The sequence below is a fragment of the Nerophis ophidion genome, linkage group LG18, assembly GCF_033978795.1.
Source record: "Nerophis ophidion isolate RoL-2023_Sa linkage group LG18, RoL_Noph_v1.0, whole genome shotgun sequence".
In the NCBI taxonomy this organism is placed as follows: domain Eukaryota; kingdom Metazoa; phylum Chordata; class Actinopteri; order Syngnathiformes; family Syngnathidae; genus Nerophis; species Nerophis ophidion.
The window spans coordinates 25637909-25652094 of NC_084628.1; the positions used below are offsets into that span (position 1 = coordinate 25637909).

The 14186-nt window shown below is 45.2% G+C and overlaps 1 protein-coding gene across 1 annotated transcript in view; it reads right to left on the minus strand.

Moving 5' to 3' along the window:
* Nucleotides 1-14186, minus strand: part of cdon (cell adhesion associated, oncogene regulated) — a 71161-nt gene that overhangs the window by 56226 nt on the left and 749 nt on the right. The gene's annotated exons all lie outside the window — the stretch shown is intronic.

Consider the following 14186-nt stretch of genomic DNA (forward strand, 5'->3'; position numbering starts at 1 on the left):
GCGCCAGGTGAGACATTCCTGAAAGTCAGCCTTGGCTCTAGAGATGATGGGAAAAGGCGTTGATGCAGGGGGAGGATCAAGTTTGCCAAAAGGTCCACCTTCGCCGGGGGGAGTCAGGATCTGTTGTGCGGGGCATTCGGTGATCTGATCCAGCTGCCCCCGACCGGGCCAAACCCCCTCCCTCCTGGATTCCATCACTGCACATGTCTCCACAGCAACAAGCAGCGTACAACAGTTTCTGGTCAGTCTCCTCCTGATAGAGCCATGGCGACCGCCCAAAACCCTTTAAACAACGATTATTAATGTTTTTACTTTATTTTATAAAAGCAGAAGGAAAACAGGCTTGGTGTCACTTGAAAGGCACGATGGAGAAACTCTTGAAAATGATAAATGGACTTTGGTGAATTAAGGGAAGGTTGGAGGGCGGGCAGGGGAAGATTTACAGGATGGAGAACCTGGTCTGCAACCGCTCCAGTCAGCCGCCAGAACAAAAACAAACATTTGTAAAGAGGATAAATATAATTAGTATACTTCCACCGATGCACAAATCCACTGCAAAACTCAAACAAACTCGCCGGCCCGGAGTCGCCTTCCCCAAACAGAGTACACAAAGTCTTTTTATAGTTTGTCTAAATGTTTATTCCACCGGCCACTTGTTGCGCACCAATCAGGAGATCACAAAACAAACTCGCTGGAGTCAATAAACAGACGCATCATCCGAGACCCGGCTTCTGGGCCTCGTACAGAAACTCCAACATGCTGCAGCATCGGAGCTGCGAGGAGGATCTGGCACACCATTTCGTCCGACGGCGCCAAGAAAAACACGAATTCATGACAACAGCGAAGCATAACAATAATAGAGAACGCATGGCCTCGGGTTGCCGGTGCCATCTTTTGCTACTGTAGAAAAAAGAGCACCACAAGGACAGTGATTGATTGTTGCAGCTCGCGCAACAGTCGGCAGACATTCCCACACGATGCCAACAAAGTCTTGTTCCATCAGGCTTATTAGTCCCGATGGGACCACAGCTCATCCAGACGCCCAGAGGCCACAGCAACACTCTGAAGGGATGTTTTTGTCCCAGATCAAACCGGTCGCCTGTTTGTCAGCCATGAGGCGAGCGCCGTCCGCTGTTTTTTTTTTCCCCTTAATATAGCCCTGCTGGTTCTCGCCGCCTTTGCAGCGCTGCACACATTCTGGGCCGCAGAAAACCAAAGTCAGATGTGACTTGTTGGCGTCGACATTTGAAATAGAACGCTGCGGTCTCTTAAAAAGCAAAAAAAAAAAAAAAAAAAAAAAAAGTTAGCTCTGGCCCAGGGAACAAAGTCGGGCGTATATAGTCAGGTCACTTCACAAACAGGGAAACGCTGAGGATGCAAGTCCAGAACTGTAAAGGCAAAGTCACGGAGAACATGAGACACAATGGCTGAGCGTTTACGTGAAGATAATGACATAGTCCTTTGGTCCGCGGGCAAGTTTTGCGTCAAAGGGTGTTGGGTACATGTGGCGCGGTGCAACATGTTGAATGCACATACGGCGTGTATTACGGCGCCGTGAGCCAAGAGGCGCTCCCTCAGATGGTTCCAAGCGCATAATAAAGAGTATTTATAGAGACTTCAAATAGCATGGCTTAAGGAGGCGGCTTCACGCAGCTCAGACTTGCTTGCAGCCAATGTGCGTCTTTTAAGATGACCTGACTTGACGTGTTCTCATGGTTTACATCCCCTTATCATACTGGCTGTATATTTAGATGAGGTCTGTATTCCTACGACACCAACAACCGACTTCAGATGAGAAGCAGACGTCCGAGTCGGGCTCGGGTCCAGCCGGTACCGCCTTCCAGCGGCGGTCTGGGACATCTGTTTTATGCTGCTTGTTTGTCTCCACAATCATCCGCCCGTGTTCCCGCTTTCATTTCGGCAATCTCTCGAAAGCCATTATCCCCTTTCAGGTCCCTTCCAGGGTCCCGGGGTTTCTGAAACCCGAACCCAGCGCCTGTTGAAAGCCAGCGCCGAGCTTCCGTGCCTTCACCTTTTGACATTTCAGGAGGATCGCCTGTGGAACCTCCTGTAGTAACATTACTCGCATAGCGTAGCATAGTATGCTAAGGCATATCGTAGTCAGCTCATGTGTCGGAGTCGGGGGAAGCTGGGCCCGGTTAAAAATTAGACGTCCTGTTCATGGCAGCGCTGCATAAACACCACCGACACCTTCGGCTACTGAATGATTGCTCAATTCCACAACGAGGAACTCGCAATGAACATCCTAGAAGCGACACCACTTATAAACTTAAAGGGGAACAGCATGATGCAAGTGTATGTATATATATATATATATATATATATATATATATATATACATACATACATATATATATATATAAATATATATATATATACACACACACACACACACATGTATATAATGAAGTAACAGACACCTTCATAACAAAATGTGATATGTAGAATATACACACTTCAAGTATATATATATAATGTAGTAACAGACACCTACATAACACTGTAATAAATGTACAATAAACACAATGCTATTATATATATAAAATGTAGTAACAGACACCTTCAAAATAATATGTATCATGTATCATGCTGTAGGCAGGAGCTCTGTGCTCTTGTGTCATCCTTTTGTGTTTCCCTCTTGTTTTCATGTGTTATTATATTTTTTTGCATGTTGGTCCGGGACCCTTTGGGACTGTGTGACAAGGGGTGGCACTTTCGTGACCTCTGTGGTGCTTTTTTTGTGGACTTCTGGATCTGCCTCCCGGGAGCCTTTTGGCCATGGAGACCAGCTGCTGGGTCTCTGCTACACCAGAGTCTGTTTGGAGGGACTGGAGGAGATGCGGATGAGGGGACGGGGCTGCGGAGCTAGCACTGAGCGCTGGGACGGAGAGGCTCCGCGGTGTCTTGGCTGGGTGAGCAGGTGTCGGACACCTCAGTCACCTTGGACGTATCCTCGCTCATCCATGCGGACTGGACATTGGCCGAGAGTGGAGTTGGCTGTCTTGGTTGCTTTGTTGGGTCTGCTCCTGTCTCTGGCCATGCTCCCTCCTCCCCAGCGGACGATGACGTGGAACACCGCAGAGGCCACCACAGTGGATATGTTTCTTTTACTTTTTATTCATAGCTGTATGTAGAAGTGTCTGGTTGTATCTGCTGCTTTAATGTCTTTAATGTACTCTGTGTTCTTTGATGTTTGATGTTTCCCTCTTACACACATGTAAGAGGGGTGTGTACTATGGCTATGAGTTGTTTTTTTCCCTTGGCCTCAGTCTGCACCCCCACTCCAGGGCCTAGGTTAAGACCGATTTTTTATTTTATTTTAATCTTCTATTCTGTCTCCCTGTAATGTTTGTCTGATCTTGAATGGGATTGTGCTGAAAATTGTAATTTTCCTGAAGGAACTCTCCTGACGGAATAAATAAAGTACTATCTAATCTAATCTAATCTAATCATCAACACTTACCCGACTGGATGAAGTCCTTGGGCTTAAATACTAATGTGGCCTCAATAGCCCTGCTGTAATGTGTAGCATGCTGGGAGTTATCTGTGCATGTGTGGAGGAATGCAGAGTCCAGGGTTGAAATTCTACTGAATTTGTATTAAATCAGGTTCTTTTAGCTAATAAACATGCTGCAAGATCGAGCATGTTGCATTCAATGTGTATTACCATTAATTCCCGTTAATTCCCATGGAAAGTTTCCAACTTTGAATATTCCCGGAATTTTGCAACCCTAGTTAGAATGCGAAAAAAAACAAAAAACCCTTTTGTCTTCTTGTCTCATAATGATCGTGAACAACAGGCAAAATTGCAAAGAAGGGAAGTTCCCCTTTTGAGAAAAGAAACAGAAGAAAGTATTTTGCTGTGGTCCAATCCAAACAGGACGTCAACAGCAAGAGAACAAACTTACGAATGGATTTTTACTAGATTTTGAGTCTGTAAAAACGACACCATTATGAATGGAGTAAGGCTCCACAGGCTGACAAAGTTACCGCGCGTAACGGACGCTAGCTCGTAAACTGGTAAACCTCACCTAGACATCAGGTTGACAGCTCAGGTTTTTATCTCGATGCCTAGTACTCTAGCCCAGTGGTTCTCAAAAGGGGGTACGCGTACCCCTGGGGGTACTTGAAGGTATGCCAAGGGGTACGTAAGATTTTTATAAAATATTCTAAAAATAGCAACAATTCAAACATCTTTTATAAATATATTTATTGAATAATACTTAAACAAAATATGAATGTAAGTTCATAAACTGAGAAAACAAACGCAAAAATGCAATATTCAGTGTTAAAAGCTAGATTTTTTGTGGACATGTTCCATAAATATTGATGTTAAAGATGTATTTTTTTGTGAAGAAATGTCTAGAATAAAGTTGATGAATCCAGATGGATCTCTATTACAATCTCCAAAGAGGGCACTTTAAGTTGATGATTACTTCTATGTGTAGAAATCTTTATTTATAATTGAATCACTTGTTTATTTTTCAACAAGTTTTTAGTTATTTTTGTATTTTTGAACTATTTTCCGAACAGTTCAAGAAAGACCACAACAAATGAGCAATATTTTGCACTCTTATACAATTTAATAAATCAAAAACTGATGACATAGTGCTGTATTTTACTTCTTTATCTCTTTTTTTCAACCAAAAATGCTTTGCTCTGATTAGGGGGTGCTTGAATTAAAGAAATGTTCACAGGGGGTACATCACTGAAAAAAGGTTGAAAACCACTGCTCTAGCCCGTGGTACTACTACGAAGACTGAGGTTTTTACGTTTTAACGTCAAAATCGAGTTAGCGTGTGTAATGCATGCAAGCCAGTTGCATCATGAATGCTATATAAAATGTATTCCACAGAAGAAGCTCGTAGGCGTGAAGAGGTCTTCCTTTTTTGGGGCTTACAGCCGAGTGCATGTCCTCCAGGACTCGAACTTGTGACTTGAAACTCACCCCGCGTCCTTCACGTCCGCCCTCAGCCCTCCCCGCCTGCTGGCTGTTGTCAATCAGCACCCGGAGGCTCCCTGATCATGGGGGCTCTTTGGCACGTCGCCCACTACTCCCCCGTGTCCGCCTGCTGGGGCCCGGGCTGAGGGTACGTCCTTGGCCAACGGCGTGCAGGAGAAACTACTTTTGAATCATCGTTTGGGATTTAGATTTCCAGGGCAAGTCATTACAAACGTCAAAACATTTTGACCATGATTGGGAGGCGAAGACGAGGGGGACTTCTATCATCTTTTTATGACTCTCCGGAGCAGAGTTCAGCGCAGCGGAGCAGAAATATGGCGGACTGAAGTGCAAGCTCAAATAAACAAGCTGGCCGCACTGTGATTCAGGCCACTTGTGCTCTCCTCAGGGGCCGCAAACCGAGCTTCGCCGTCTGGCCTAACGTCGCACACCCGGACCCAGTAAAGTAATTTACGTGACAAGCAGGTGACGTGATTTGCTAGCTTGGGAGCATAACTAGCTAGCATGCCGAGGATGACTCGCGAGGAACGCATTTAGCTCACATATTGCAAGACATGTCATGGCTGTCTTGGGTTTCCAATAATTTCTACAACTCTTCTTTTTTTGGCGATAGAGTGATTGGAGCACATACTTGTTGGTCACAAAAAACATTCATGAAGTTTGGTTCTTTTATGAATTTATTTTGGTTCTACTGAAAATGTGAGCAAATCTGCTGGGTCAAAAGTATACATACAGCAATGCTAATATTTTGTTACATGTTCCTTGGCATGTTTCACTGCAATAAGGCGCTTTGGGAGCCATCCACAAGCTTCTGGTTGATTTTTTTGACCACAAAATTGGTGCAGTTCAGCTAAATTTGCTAGTTTTCTGACATAGACTTGTTTCTTCAGCATTGTCCACACGTTTAAGTCAGGACTTTGGGAAGGCTATTCTAAAACCTTCATTCTAGTCTGATTTAGCCATTCCTTTGCCACTTTTGATGTGTTTTTGGTGTCATTGTTCTGTTAGAAGACTCAATTGCGCCCAAGACCCAACCTCCGGGCTGATGATTTTAGGTTGTCCTGAAAAATTTGGAGGTAATGTTGGGATGTCGCATGGCTGCAGTTGTGTGACCTCAAGTATGCAAAAATCCAGGAGAGCAGAAAACAGGTAAGATGATTTTAATTTCATCAAAGTAAAAGATATAAACAGAAAGCAGTCTTGCATGGAGATGTTCCCAACATAGTTTTAACTTCGAGCACTGAGGAGTGCTCGAGTGAAACATAAATAGACCTATGTTGATTGACAGCAGCTGAGGACCGCTGCCAATCAACGGCGAGTGTGACAAAAACAGTGCTCAGCGGAGTAAACAGGAAGTATGACAAAATAAGAGCACTGAACAGGAAATAAAGTACAAAACACGAAAAACTATCAGAAAGTAAGTGACAGATCGTTACAGGACCTCCCCCTCAAGGAACAGATACCAGATGTTCCCTGGAAAAGAAAAATGGAAACAAATGTCCACAAAGTAAGGGAGGATGGAAGGAGGATTTGGTGGAAGGTCGCCAAACCTCGTGTCCCCGCAGCCAGCGAGGGAAAGTCAGGTGGCGACGGCGCGTAGAGCGCCGCTGGAACTGGCGGGGCGGGCGGCCACGGAACAGCCACATCATTGGCCGAAAAAGAGACGAGTGCATCCCGCGAGGAGGACGCCCAGGGCACGGCCACATCCGCGGCTGACGTGGAGGCGGGCGCGCTGAAGCAGGCCCGGAGACAGCAGACAAAGCGGCGGGGGCTGCAGCCAAAACAGATACCTCTGCAGGAGGCGGCTGAGGAGCCGATGTTGGTGCCGGCGTGGAAGCGGAAGACGTCATCAACGGCGTGGAAGCGGAAGACGTCATCGGCGGCGTCGAAGCGGCAGACGTCATCGGCGGCGTCGAAGCGGCAGACGTCATCGGCGGCGTGAAAGCGGCAGACGTCATCGGCGGCGTGAAAGCGGCAGACGTCATCGGCGGCGTGAAAGCGGCAGACGTCATCGGCGGCGTGAAGGCGGCAGACGTCATCGGCGGCGTGAAAGCGGCAGACGTCATCGGCGGCGTGAAAGCGGCAGACGTCATCGGCGGCGTGAAAGCGGCAGACGTCATCGGCGGCGTGAAAGCGGCAGACGTCATCGGCGGCGTGAAAGCGGCAGACGTCATCGGCGGCGTGAAAGCGGCAGACGTCATCAACGGCGTGATTGTTGCAGATGTCATCGGCGGCGTGAAAGCGGCAGATGACGCCGGGCGAGGAGCAGCAAATGCTGGCCGAGGAATAGCGGATGCCGGCGGTGACGAAGCCCGGCGTGGTGCTGCTCTTGGCGGCGTTGGAACCGTGCGTGGAGCCGGCGTTGGGGCTCGGCGTGGAGCCGGCGTTGGGGCTCGGCGTGGAGCCGGCGTTGGGGCTCGGCGTGGAGCCGGCGTTGGGGCTCGGCGTGGAGCCGGCGTTGGAGCTGTGCGAAAGCCCGCTAGGGACGTAGATGTCTCCGTGGAAGGAGACGCTGGCGGGGATGACAGCGGTGTGTGCCTGGCTGCACCGCAGTGTATAGTGGGCCCCCCTCCACTAGGTGGCTGCCAGACACCGTTCACACATGCGGGAAAACGTGCCTGCTCGTCGGAGTCCCCCGGTGCGAAAACCAGGGACGGGCGGGAGGGGACCAGGAGGAGGGACGAAGACACGTCCCGTGCAGAGTCCCAGCAGGAGGACAAAAGCGACCTCACTGTGGGCTCCACTGGAGCTCTCGGCGAACCAAAAAAGAGAGCGGGAGCTGGCAAAAAGAGCAGCCGGGGAGCAGCCGCTGGAAGCTGCGTAGGAGCAGGGAGAAGCAGCTCAGCAGACGACGGGAAGGATGGCGGCGGCGGACGTGCCGGTCGGAGAGCCGCAGTCGGCGACGGAGCCGCAGGAGCCGCGAGACGTGAAGGAGGAGGCGGGCGCGCCGGTCGGTGAGCCGTAGCCGGCAGCGTTGCCGAGAGGAAGGATGGCGGCGGAGGACGCGCCGGTCGGAGAGCCGTAGCCGGTAGCGTTGCCGCGGGAGCCGCGAGGCATGCAGGAAGTGGCGGACGTGCTGGTCGGAGAGCCGTAGCCAGCCGTTGAGCCGAGAGGAAAGATGGCGGCGGGGGACGCGCCGGTCGGAGAGCCGAAGCCGGTGGCGTTGCCGCGGGGAGAGGGTCCGCGTCTGTAGGCTGGGACCGCACAAACCTGGCCTTCAAGTCCTCCAGGAATTGTGCGGTCCAGAACGTCGGCTGAGGATTGCCGACAGGGATTCTCGCGAGGTCACAATTTTCTGGCTCGAAGTTACTGTTGGGATGTCGCATGGCTGCAGTTGTGTGACCTCAAGTATGCAAAAATCCAGGAGAGCAGAAAACAGGTAAGATGATTTTAATTTCATCAAAGTAAAAGATATAAACAGAAAGCAGTCTTGCATGGAGATGTTCCCAACATAGTTTTAACTTCGAGCACTGAGGAGTGCTCGAGTGAAACATAAATAGACCTATGTTGATTGACAGCAGCTGAGGACCGCTGCCAATCAACGGCGAGTGTGACAAAAACAGTGCTCAGCGGAGTAAACAGGAAGTATGACAAAATAAGAGCACTGAACAGGAAATAAAGTACAAAACACGAAAAACTATCAGAAAGTAAGTGACAGATCGTTACAGGTAATCCTCCTTTTTCATTGTCCCATTTACTCGCTGTAAAGCACCAGTTCCACTGGCAGCAAAACAGGCCCAGAGCATAATACTACTACCATCAAGCTTGATGGTAGTAGTATTCCTGGGATTAAAGGCCTCACCTTTTTCCCTCCAAACTGTGGCCAAACAGCTCAATTTTGGTTTAATTTGACCACAGAACTTTCCTCCAGAAGGTCTCATATTTGTCCATGTGATCAACAGCAAACTTTAGACGAGCCTTAAGGTGTGGCTTCTGGAGCAAGACCTTCCTTCTTGCATGGTAGCCTCTCAGTCCATGGCGATGCAAAACACGCTTGACAGTGGACACAGACACCTGTGTTCCAGCAGCTTCCAATTAATTGCAGACCTGCTTTTTGGTGGTTCTCAGTTTACTCTTGATCATCTTGACCAATTTTCTCTCAGCAGCAGGTGATAGCTTGCGTTTTCTTCCTGATCGTGGCAGTGACAAAACTGTGCCATGCACTTTATACTTATGAACAATTGTTCGCACAGGTGCTCTCGGGACCTTAAGCTGCTTTGAAATGGCTCCAAGTGACTTTCCTGACTTGTTCAAGTCAATGATTTGTTTTTCCGATCTGTGCTGAGTTCCTTTGATTTTCCCATTGCCGCGTTTGTAACCGGGTCTAATGACTGTATCACATGAGCCCTAATTAAATGGGCTCAGACAAGTCAACAGGTGTTGTCAAACATAATTACTCACATGAAGTTAAGAGGTCATGCCATGAAGCTACTTTGATTTGATTGTAACTTTTCTACATCACCAAAATCGTTGCTGTATGTATACTTTTGACCCAGTAGATTTGGTCACATTTTCAGTAGACCCAAAATAAACTCACAAAAGAAGAAAACTTCATGAATGTTTTTCGTGACCAACAAGTATGAACGCCAATCACTCTATCAAAAAAAAAGAGAGTTGTATAAATTATTGGAAACACTAGACAGCCATTACAGTATGTTCTCTATAAGTGTATGTAAACTTTTGACCACGACTGGATATTACAAAACAACAATCTGTTGGCCAAAAACAGGCTGCCATGATTAGCAGCAACAATTGAATAGCATACTAAAATAGGCTAATGACGTCCTAGCATGTAGCTTAGCTAACATGATTAACAATGGGTAACATAAAAGCAATACAATATTTTTATTGTTACTTTTTGTACGCATCATAATTATTTAGGTCGATTTATCAGTTAACAAATTTGCTTTGCCTAATTTTCCCCAAATAAAAAGTTTATCCCCAGAGAATGCCAACACAAATAATACATGAAGAAATAATGGAAACTGCGACAAGAAACAGCAAAAATTATATTTTTATGTTTGGTTTGATATTGCGTGTGGATTATTCATCTTGTCATTACACCAATCAATTAAAACTTATTTTAATGGCACATGACGCGACTTCCTGAGTACCTGCACTCGCCCCGGTCGCTAAGGAGACCGGCGAAGTGCCTCAACGTCCATTAGCCTCAGCAACTTGAAAAGGTTCTTGTGTGGTTCTAAGCGGAGGCGGGCTGACTGGTACCATTACACGCTCCCATTCAAATTGCCCACTTAACATAGCTGGGCCACAGCAACATGTGTTTGTGGTTAGCGGGCAAGCTAATAGTCACAAAGTTGATGGGAGCGCCCTTAATGGCGGCGTTGTGCTTTGTTCCAGGCCCGTCCGATAAGAGACGGGCCGCTAATGGCTTATTAATTCCCCCGCGAGACGCGAGGAAAGGGAACATAGACGCTCAATTCTGCGTGTTAGCATCTGGGTGCAAAAACACAACATTATGTTGAGTTTTTTTGGACAAATATTCCGTGTATAGAATGAAAAACTAAATTTTCTTTGTCGTAAACATCAGGTTCCAAAGAAAACATGGTATCGGTCAAAAAAATGTGTGGGCAGAAAACAGGCTATCATGATTAGCAGCAAAAATTGAATAGCATACTAAAATAGGATAGTAATGTCCTAGCATGTAGCATAGCTAACATCATTATCAATAGGTAGCATATAACAAAACAACAATTTGCAGACCAAAAACAGGCTGGCATGATTAGCAACAACAACTGAATAGGATACTAAAAATGGCTAATGACGTCCTAGCATGTAGCATAGCTAACATGATAATCATCCGGGTGAAAAAAACAACAGCTTTTTGAGTTTCATCAGACAAATATTCCATTTATAGACTGAAAAACTGAAAGTCTTTAGTCGTAAACATCAGCTTCCAAAAAAACGAGGTGTCGGTAAAAAAATCTGTTCACATCCGAATCGCGATTCTTGTTTATTACGATTTTAAATTGATTCTTCATTTTCAATAATCCTTCTAAAAGAGATATTTCTAGGGCAATCTCAAGAGTTGTAAGAACCCTGTGAGAAAAAAAAAGGAAAATTAATGAAAAAAAAGAGGAAAATGGTATAAAATGTTGATAATCAAGACTACAATTCCTGCTATTTCCTCTTGTTGACACGTACATGTCCCACTTAATGTAACACAGGTTTTGGTTTTTTAAGGGATCATTTACTAACACTATCACCTTTGGCAAAACTCTAACCCTGGGCTAATGTACTTCCGGTGTCGTGACCTCTGTTTACATCCGTCACTTTCTCGCTGGCGACTAATAAATAATTTAGAAGAGTAATTCTCAAAGTTTTTTCACCAAGTGCAATCACTTGGCTCTCTGAGTTCCACCATAATGACAAACATTATAATACAGTAGCGTAGTAGGCCTAAGTATTTATTAAAAACAAGTCCGCGGTTTTATTTCTAAAAAGTACTATAAATTCCGGACTATAAACCACTACATTTTTATTACGTGTTGAACCCTGCCCTGCGGCAGTCATGCAAACAGTTAAAAAACAAAAAACAAAAAAACAGGCAAAAACATTTAATAGGTGTGTTATTGTTTGTGCTATGGCGCCATCTTTTGGACGGGCCCCCTCACTGCAGGTGCTTCTGTTTGGATGTACAAAGGCAGTTCTGTCTTCTGGCAGTCCATAGCGTTCTACTTGTATGGATTCTTCATTCGTCACGCCAAGCATTGTTTGTAAGTTTTACAATACGACTAAAACAATTCTTACTAACTAAACTGTGCCATGTGTAACGTCTGTAGGAGTGTTTCCATGCATATTTGTATGTGCTATTGCAACGTAAACAAGCTAGCGTCATTAGCATGAGCTAATATGCTAACACGTCAGCATTATTAACTTACAATGGCATTCTTTTTGTATTGTTTGACTTCGGTAAATTCACTAAAACGTAACGTGGAGATATTGTGTCTGTTTAGCTGATTAGAGAGCTAGCTTGCGCAGCTAGCGGTTCAATGACGATGACTTCTGTTTTGTTTGATCGTCCGTTTTACTGCTGTGTTACAGACAATTAAGATATGTAACTACATATTTATGTGTAAATAACTCATCTCACAACGTATTTATCTACGTTTTACTGCTGTGTTACAGACAATTAAGATATGTAACTACATATTTATGTGTAAATAACTCATCTCACAACGTATTTATCTACGACTTACAGTCCGGTGCGACTAATATATGGACAAAAATGTTTCTTCTAAAATTTTGTGGGTGTGGCTTATATAGCGGTGCGCTCAATCGTCCAAAAACTATGGTATGTTTAATATTTTGCCCATGACACACATTTTGAACAGTGACACTGTGTTTAAAAATTTAATTCTTTGGGGCACCACTAGAGGGAGCCCGCGTACCACTAACGTTTGTGAATCACTGCTCTAGAACCACAACTGGTTCGGAACCCACAGTTTTCGGATTGTAATCACCCGGCGAGCTGAAAGGAGGCGACGACAAGTAAGCTAGCTCGATGGTTCGCTAACTAGCAAGCTTGCTTCCGGTCTACCGAGCCTTCAACACATTTTGTTTACATTTTATTGATATTTTATTTTTAAAACGCGGAAGTCATATTTTGACGTGAAAAAAAAAAAACACGGAACATGCCTAGCGTATACATAAATGTTTTTATTTGAATTTATATACCCAATAATATGTTGCGAGAATCAGTTTGAAATCGGGTTTGAGTTGAATCTGAATTGTTCATGAAAACAGACGTAAGGTCCCTCTTTGAGGTCGGTGACCACACTGAAAGGAGTCAACTTAAAAAAAAAAAAAGTCTGATTTTTAAGTAAGTCGGTGTCACAAAGAGCGACATGTTCACAAGCCGGATGATATCAGGGATCCCTGAAAAGGACCTGAAAGGCGTCGGAAGTGTCTCCTTGTCCCCCATTGATGCCACAATGCGTTTGAACTGCCAGGCAGTTTTATGCGCGGGCAGCCATGTGTGTCTCACTCGCCTCGGTGTCATGCGCTCCGCTCCCATCCCCGCTCTTTGTTGTCTCTCGCTTTTGGAGCTGACAAAACCCGGACCACGGTGCAACAATCGGTCAATTAGTCCGACACAAGGCTGAACTACGTCAGCCATGATCTGATCATGACGTATACGTGTCCCGTCAGGCCAGGAAAAGTACAAACCTACAAAGAACATCACAGAAAGAAAAGTTGTGGAAATGCATCAAGTAAACAAACAGAATGCCAGCGTAAAACTCTATTTCACCGCTTTGTGTTTTGGTCTTTGGAGCGGACCACGTCACACGCTGGACCTCCAACGAGAAAAGTTCTTTGACTTCATGTTTCGACTCCCAAGTTTAATGTAGCGGAAATATGGCTCCCAAAAGTGTAAGTCCGACTTTCTTTGCTGCGAGTTCACCAAACTGTACTTCACGTTTGGATGTTTTCAACAAGGCAATGACAAGTCAACCGAGGACATGATGGACAGTTCCAGTTCCATGTCTGACCGAAGCCTGGCAAGACCATGGTCAACATGGACTGTAAGTCATAGCATGACTTGCATCTGCATTTAAAACATTTATATTCGTACAAAAAATGCAACCGATAAAACGTGAGTTAATATTGTGATTTGTTGGATCATTGCAATTCTTTCATTTTGCTCATAATTCCAATTTTGATTTGTCCACTCCATTATTTCAGCCTATTTTCCTCCATCAAAAGGTAAACATTTGTGAAAAAATGACTAAAAAAAGCAACAATGCTAAAAACTTGTTGATGAAATATTATATATATATATTTATATATCTAAAAAAGCCACATAACATAAAAAACACACCGAGCCTCTGACGAGCCCCTTCCTCGGCTACCTCAGCTACCATTCTCCGGTGGCTCCCCCGACCTCGCTCTGAACTCCTCCCCGGGCTCAGTGAGCATTCTTCGGCTACTCCGAGAGCACTCACACGGGCCCTCTCAACAAACATTTTGCTCATAAATCAAATTTTGAAATGTCCAATTCATTATTTCAGACTATTTTTCTCCATCAAAATGTTAAAATTTGTAAAAAACGAACAAAAAAAAACAACATATATATTTAAAAAGCAACAATACTAAACGTGTCAATGAAATAAAATATATATATATTTAAACAAGCCACATAACATAAAAACACCCCGAGCTTCCGACTAGCCCCTGCCCG